This window comes from Tupaia chinensis, unplaced genomic scaffold, assembly GCF_000334495.1.
Source record: "Tupaia chinensis unplaced genomic scaffold, TupChi_1.0 Scaffold000048_1, whole genome shotgun sequence".
In the NCBI taxonomy this organism is placed as follows: domain Eukaryota; kingdom Metazoa; phylum Chordata; class Mammalia; order Scandentia; family Tupaiidae; genus Tupaia; species Tupaia belangeri.
The window spans coordinates 7,093,443-7,101,620 of record NW_006159506.1 but is presented as its reverse complement, the minus strand read 5'-3'; the positions used below and the strand labels follow the sequence as shown (position 1 = coordinate 7,101,620).

The window sequence follows — 8,178 nt, the reverse complement described above, 5'->3', positions numbered from 1 at the left end:
GAATTGCCTTCTCTGCAGAGCAGAAGATCTAATTCTTTCTTTGGTTGCCTCTTCTTCCTCTGTGTTGCCACCAAATTTCCTTCTTCAAGGAAATACATTTGACAGAGGCTTGGTTATTTTCGGTGCTATTGTTAGGATGATTCTGGCTTCCAAAAAGATTATTAAGAAAACAGTCCACCTCTTTGAAATCTACATCAAGTTGTTAAGGCAACAAGACCAAGATTAAATCTAAAATGCGAGCTCCACCGCCCCCTCCTTCCACCCTGTTATCTCTCTCGCATGTTCTTGATGGTCGTGCCAACTAACAGAAATCATGGTTACATCTCCACCATCTCATTCTGAGAACTTCAAACAATAATCAAAAGAACGTACAAATGTGAAACATGGCATGAAAGGGCATATTTCTGTATGAGTTACATCTGTATGTCTATGGGTTTGTGTGCAATTTTGGAACAATTGATTAAAATTTCCCCTAAGCTCTGTCAAATATAACTACAGAGGTAGGAGAATTGACAGGGGTCTTAGAAGCCAATGATTAAAGGTGGGGGTGGTGGGAGGAGAGTTGTAGAGAAAAGGAACCAGGGGAGAAAGCATGGTGAACACAGGAAATTCAGAGAGAGGGAGGCTGATACTGTGCTTGAACTGGAGAGACGTTCAGTAGGTATGGAGAAATTTAGGACTAGCGATTCCACCTCCACCATACTCAAGTGAAAAGAAGAGGCTCTTGGCCACAAGATGGCAAGAAAATAGAGAAAGAGACAGAATAGGAAACTTTGGCCATAAGAATCCATGTTACTTTTTTGGTTGTTTTTTGTTTGTTTGTTTGGTGGTGTTTTTGGTTTTTAGTAAGTTTATTAATTTTACTCAACTAGTATGCACATGCATATAAGGAAGAGAGAGAGAGAAAGCTTTTTTTTTTTTTAATGTCCCTTTTCCCAGTTTTCCAGCTTGTCAGGATCTTAGGTACTCATGCACATGCACCCAGCCTGATTCAGATCTGCAAGGGAATCCGAACCACAGTCAGCCATGTGGCATCCAGCACTGCAGTTCATTCTGTTACCGATTGCGATGCCAGGCTAAACCAAGAACCCATTTCTAACAGGTGTGTTTCCTGATCTGATGACTACAGGACCTAACTCCAGAGAGCCAGCAAGAAGGCAGACAGCTTAACCAAAACAGTGGTGGTTTCCTGAAAAGTTAGAGACCTCAGCCAAATCCCCACAGCCCATGGGTGGATTTTAACTACTTCTCCCTCCCTGGACATCTGAGTTCAGAGATGCCCTGGGGAAAGCTTTGCATTTCACATATCTCGTGTCCCAGTTTCCTCTGGCTGACAGGAGCTCTTCCGGCCTCAGATGACAGGTCTGGAAGCAGCTCAGTAGGAGCAGGTGATGAGATATATGAATACACTTCCACATTCATTTAATTCCCCTCAGTTAAGCTACTGCAGAGTGAACTTTTGTTTTTTTAAGAGGTATATTTTATTTCACTAATAGGGACCTAACTGGATGAAAGAAGACTGCTGCTCCAGGGGGGATTGTCTGCAATTCATTCCGAGAGGTGGGTTGGTCATGGAAGAGGCAGTGGGAAGGGTCCCTAGAGGCTCTGCATGCAAAGTTAATGCTTCTGCAGAGTCCTCCGCCTTACCTCAGCCACTGGTTCCCAAATGTGGGCAAGTCACCTTGGAGAGCTCTTTAATTATACAAATCCCTTAGTCCAACCAGACCAACTACTTAATTAGAACCTCAGAAGGAGAGCTCAGGAACAGGATTTTTGACAATCTTTTCACCAAACGTTTCTGAGACAGCCTTTTGAAAGACATCTTTTTCAGAAATTATTGCATAAGAAATGAATTTTCTTGGCAAGTGCTACAAGAATGGAAGTGAGGGCTTGCTTTTCTTCCTTTTTTTTTTTTTTTTTTTTTTGAGAGGTTTTTCCTATAGGGCACGTGCACTCACCAGAAAGACAGAGAGAGACACAGAGACAGAAAGCGAGAAATCACCCCCCCGGGGGGGATGGCCACACCACAATCCCTTCTCCTCCATTCTCCTCTCAGGACCTTGGGCACACATGCACACACACCTGGCATGAATTTAAGTCACTGGTCCTAGGACTTGAAACGCAGTCAACTACATGGGAGTCCAGCAACATAGCCATTATGCCAACTGCTGGTCCCAAGGGCTTGCCGATTGGAAAGAAAAGGATTTTCTGCCCACATCTCTCCACTGGGTCCCCAAACAGCTCCTGGGTCCTGTAGAACACCCCCTGACCTCAGTACAGACCACCAGCAGCTCTGTGGAATTCTTGCCACAAGTGGAAGATCTGACTCACATCTTCAGTTGCTTCTTTTTCCTCTGTGCTGCCATTAGAATTTGTTGTTTGAATTTAACAGGTAAGTATGGAATAGGATCTGTGCCAGGGATGCCCTGCCACACACTTGCAAGTCTGCTGTTGAGTGTATTCATTCAACAAATGTGTACTGCGGACCTACTATGTGTCAAACAAGGATGGAATGATGACTAAGATGACCACAGCTCCTGTTTTAACTTCTACCCAGGAGAGGGTTCAGTAACAATAGGAACAAAACCAATAAATAAAATCATTACAAGTTGCAACAGTGCTATAAGGAAGCAAACACAAGGCCTGAGGTAGAAAGCTATCAGGCAGGAGAGACACCAATACTAGCTATGGTGACAGGGAAGATCTCTCAGAAAAGATAACATGAAACAGAGACCTAACTGATGAGACGGAGCCAGCCAGATAGAGGGGAATAAACACATTCCAGGCTGAGAAAACAGCATGTGCCAAGGACCTGGGCTTGGAAAATCCTTTGTTAATTTAAGAAACTAAAGGAGACTAATCTAGTTGGATATTGTTCTTTTTTTTTCTTTCTTTTTGGAGAAGTTTTTGCTATATAGCACGTGAGTTCTCCAGAAAGACAGAGAGACAGAAAGCAAGAAATCATCCCCAGGGGGAAGGGCCACACCACAATCCCTTCTCCTCCATTCTCCTCTTGGGATCTCGGGCACGCACGCACACGCGCCCAGTGTGAGTTTAAGCCACCGGGTCTGGGACTTGAACTACTGTCGACTACATGGGAGTCCAGTGACATAGCTATTGCACCATATGCTGGTCCCTCTGGTTGGAAATTAGTAAGAGGAAGTGAGTGGCCCAGGAAGATAATAGAGAGTGTGAGGAAATACAGTGTACAGAATCGCATATATCAGAGCCCAGATTTTGAGTTTATCTCACTGATGAAATTGATAGTTAGTCCCAATGGGTCTAGGAACCTTTGTCAGCATGGATCTCTGCCAGTTTCTCCTGGCATCCCGAGTAACTGAGGTACATTTCTGCATTCACCACACATCTCAGAGGCTCCTCTGTCTGCCAGACACACAGTAACCACCAGGTCCTGTAACAATCCCTCCTTCCACACGTACTGGCACATGTATGGGTTTGGAGGGCGGAGTTATTTTGTTTTGTCTTTGTTTCTTTGTAGTTCTGAAATGGGATCATACCACACAACACTATGCACCTAGAAGTTCTTCACTTAGCAATTCATTCTGGACATCCCCACGCATTGGGAGATATGTTCTTAGTGTAATCTTTTTTATTTGCTGTCACTTTGGTTCAGCTTTCACTGGATGCACCCCTATACATGGCCACCTTCTTCAACCTCTCCCTCCCTCCGATGTGCATTGAAGAGAAACCTCAATGTGAGTCTGCAAGTCTTCTTTAAAACAGGCATAGCAGAGACCTGTGCATTAAATCTCTTTTTCCCTGAGATGGTTTAAGTAGATCAGTAGACTCAGATGAGGTCCCTCCTGGGCTTATGGGGTGCATCTTCAAAGTAGTATGATACAGTGGAAGACAGGAGGGGATTCTGAGAGACAGGAAGGAGTCCTAGCCACACATGGTGAATACTCTGAACAGGCAATCAAGCGTGGTGGAAAGAGGAGCCAGGCTTTGGAGCCAGCAATAACTGGGTCAAATTCTGGTTTCTCTGTTAACTAGAGGGAGAAAGATGCCTGAACCTCACTATCAACTAAAGACGGGGATATTGACACGCTATGGAATAGCATTCCACCCTAACAAGAAAGGAAAGTCTGATATGCTGCCACGTGGATGAACCTTGATGACACACTAAGACAAGCCAGTCACAAAAGGACACCTACTGTGTAAGTCTACTCACATGAAGTACCTAATCAAATTCACAGAAAACTGAATGGCAGGTGCCCACGGATGGAGTAGGAGAGTACATGAAGTTGCTGTTGGATGAATATAAAGTTTCTGATGTGTAGGAAGAAATTAGCCTGAAGATCTGTTGCATAGCAATGTGCGTGGTGTTGACCCTAGTATGCTGCACATTTTTAAATGGTGAGGATGATCAGTTTTATGTTGTGTGGCTTTTCACAATTTGGAAAAAAAAAAATACAAGAAAAAAGGGGTTGGGTATAGTAATATCTATAGGCTTGTAGGAGGAGAAGAAGAAAATCATATAATATACTTCGCACCAACCTATAAAACCAGCACTTCTAGTGGATGATGATGATGATTTTTTAATTATTTTAGTTATTACTATAATTATTTAATCTGACCAGAGAGAGAGAGAGAAAGGGAAAGTGAGAAGAGCAAACACCAGGTCTGGGACTTGAACCACAACTGACCATATGGGAGTCCAACCCCTTAACCACTGCACCACCTGCTGGCTTCTATTTTTTCATTTGCAAGTAAGCACATGTGTTTGCTTGCCAGCGTGGGTGGGGGAAGAGAGCACTCCCCAGGGGGCATGATCACACTGCCATTCTTTCTCCCTCCACTTCCCCACCCTGTCAGGATTTGGGGCATGCACATGTGCCTGGCACGATTTTCAAGCTGCCAGGGCTGGGATTCGAACTAGCAGTCAGCCACGCAGGATCCAGCTCCCTTAATCAGGCAGTGGAGCTGGCCCGAGGAATTTAGACTTCTGTGTTGTTTGCTTTTCCCATGGACTTTGCAACACAGTGTCCACATAGGATGTAAATGTAGCTACTCTGAAGTACTCCCAGAGTTTATTGAACTGCTAAAAGTTTTTTATGAAGAGTGAAGTAATTTGATAATAGAAAATTTGTCAGCTTCCCTAATTTAACACTGGTCTAGAGGGCCAGTGATTTGCTTTGGGGCATGGCAGTCACTTCCTCCTTTGGTCAAGGAACTGTTTATGATAGACTTGCCTGGCAGAGTAGAAATGTAATCCTGACAGTCTTCAAATAGCTTCTATTCTGATTATAAGTGGGCTAGACTTGGCACAATCTTCCTTCCTTTCCCAGGAAATTCACACCAAAGAGTTAATTGCATTAAATCATTCCATATTTAACTTGTCTCTCTGCTAACAGGCAAATTTTCAGTAATCTCCATTTTCCATCTAGAACCAGAGAAAGGCTTTTTTTATTATTATTATTATTTGGTTTTAACACTCTTTTCCTAAAGCTCTCATCCTTTTCATGCTCCTCATCATAGTGAAAAGTCCATGAAAAATTAACACCCCTCTTCAGCAGGGAAGCTAGCTCTTTTTAAAAGAATATTCTGGCAAGCCCAACACCAGGAGATGCAGCTCCAACTAGACCTGCCTTAGGAAGGTACAGCATGTTACAGAAGCTCTCCCCAGAGAGTGCAGGTCTCCAAGGTTATAGCAGCTATACTAGACTTACTTAATGTTTCCTCTACATTCTTCTAGTGTTTTCACATGATAGCACACTTTGGATCCATGAATTTGAAAAATCAAAGTAAGCCACTCTAATGGCTTACCTTTCTTGGACCACATAATGGTCATTTTGCTTTCTTGGACTCCATGGCCAATAAAAGAAAACTGGTGTCTCAAAATCCAAATGCCACCAACAAAATTCTATTTTCAGTTGCTAAATAAAATAATTGAGTCTAATAAGTAAGATATGTTACACCTAAGAGTTAAAAATATCAGTGTCCAGTAGATCAACACATAGTGAACAAAGAGCAAGTATATTTGTAATGCCAAACGGTGTACATTTAATGAAAATTAAACATGTGTCTTTTTCTGAAGCTAAAAATATCAATTTTTATAACTCATGCATCAGTTTATTTTTATTCTATTACCGATAACCATGTAGATTAAATTTTTTCACTACAACACTGATTTCAGCTTTGAAGAACGAGTATACTATGTAAAAGTAACCCAACCAGACTTCTTCTAGTGCACTTAATCCTATGGTTAACTAAGATCATAATTCTCCATTACAGTCACCATTCCTCTTCTTTCCCCCATCCTAGACACGCTGTGTTTTATCGGGTTTAAGTATAGTTAACACCACCTCGCGAACTCAGGGAAACAAAAATGTCAGGAACGTCTTTAAATGCCTTGCCACACCAACAGCGAAGTGCAGAGTGAGGACAACACGACAGTGCCTTTGCATTTTAAACATGTTTGGAACTACGTACAACTTGGATATAGCATCAGGGTGTTCCGGACACCCATGACCACTTCGTGTAAACCACTGACGATTTCTAGAGCACTTTGAGTGACAACTTGACCACGATCGAATGGTGCAATTAAACCTAGTGAGGGCAACAGACACGCCTCCCATGAGAGGTGTGATTGCGGCTCCCCTACGCTAAGGGATTCACAGGAGACAGAGGAACAGTTCGTGGATCACGTGGACATCACGTGGTGGGTCGTGAGTGTCATGTGGTTGTCACGTGGGGATCACGTGGTGATCACATGGGCATCACGTGGGGATCATGCAGCGGTCATGTGGGAATCATGCAGTGGCCATGGGATCATCATGTGGGGATCACGTGGGCATCGCAAGGTGGTCACGTGATCCTCACATGGGGATCAAGTAGGTATCACATGGGAATCATGTTGGGGGTCACATGGGGATCACGTTGCAAGGTCCCAGGTTTGTGTCCTGAGGCTTCCCTGGGCCCTCTGGAGGTGCACATGCCTGTGACCCACTGGGCCGAGAATTGTGGAGGGAGTTGAGACCCTGGAGGGAATACCTATCTCTCTCTCTCTCTCTGTTTCTCCTGGAAGCAGTAAATAAATACACTTTAAAAGAAAGCCTTAGTTTACAGTCAAATCCTCTAAAAGCCTTCTCCAATTCTCAGGTCTCTGGGCTCTTGTATCCCATTTTCTTCTTAGCAGGACACATTTTTGTGAAGAAAACTCCACAGAGACTTTCCCGACACCCTCCTCTCAGTCTCGCAGTTGTGTCTGTGCCCCTGGTGGCCTTCTACACGCAGTGTCACAGGCAGCCATGACGGACTCCTTTGCTTTCCTTAGACCTCGGACAGGAACTGCCGGAGACAGAGGTGCCCGGCTTATATTCCTTATGTGTACTCCAGATTGGTGACACCAGGGGCTGGCAGGTGGCGGTGGTTAAGGGCACTAGACTCCCACGTGGCCAGCCACAATTCACGTCCTGGACCTGGCTACTTGCTTTCTCACTTTCTCTCTCTCTCATGCACGTGTACGCATGCACATTCTCACTCTGTCCCTCTCTGGTCAAATCAAAATAAATAAATAAAGTTAAATAAAATAATTTTTAAAAAAGTATCTGGCATGTGTCCATGCATGCCCAAAATCCTGACAGGAGAATGGAGGAGAAGGAATTGGGGCATGGAAATCTCCCGCCCCCCCAGGGTGATTTCTCACTTTCTGTCTCTCTGGCAAGCACATGCGCCCTATAGCAAAAATCTCTCTCTAAAACAAAAGAAAAAAGTCTAGTGCTAAAGAAAAAGCGAATGCAACCCAGTGCTGCACTAATGGAGGTCTAGAACCCAGACCCCAACGACAATAGTTCTACTGTAAGTCTTAGAACAGCGTTAAATAGAGGGGGGGGGCGGAAAAGTCTTTCAAAACACAATTTTTAAAAAAAGAGCTTTTGGGGAACCAGCAGTTAGTGTAATGGCTATGTCGCTGGATTCCCATGTAGTCGACCGCGGTTTGCGACCCGGACCCAGTGGCTTAAAACTCACGCCGGGCGCATGTATGTGCATGCCCAGGCTTAAAACTCACGCCAGGCACATGTGCGTGCATGCCCAGGATCCCGAGAGGAGAATGGAGGAGAAGGGATTGCGGCGTGACCATCCCCCCGGGGGGTGATTTCTCACTTTCTGTCTCTATGTCTCTCTCTGTCTGTCTGGCGAGTGCACGTGCCCTAT

General features: G+C 44.3%; 1 long non-coding RNA gene across 1 annotated transcript in view; it reads left to right on the top strand.

Moving 5' to 3' along the window:
• LOC102497035 (uncharacterized) overlaps window positions 1–8,178 on the top strand; it is a 16,747-nt gene that overhangs the window by 1,467 nt on the left and 7,102 nt on the right. Inside the window, exons 2-3 of the long non-coding RNA XR_333423.2 lie at window positions 1,497–1,560; window positions 4,015–4,178. This is a non-coding gene — a long non-coding RNA (uncharacterized LOC102497035). The remainder of the gene's footprint in view (window positions 1–1,496; window positions 1,561–4,014; window positions 4,179–8,178) is intronic.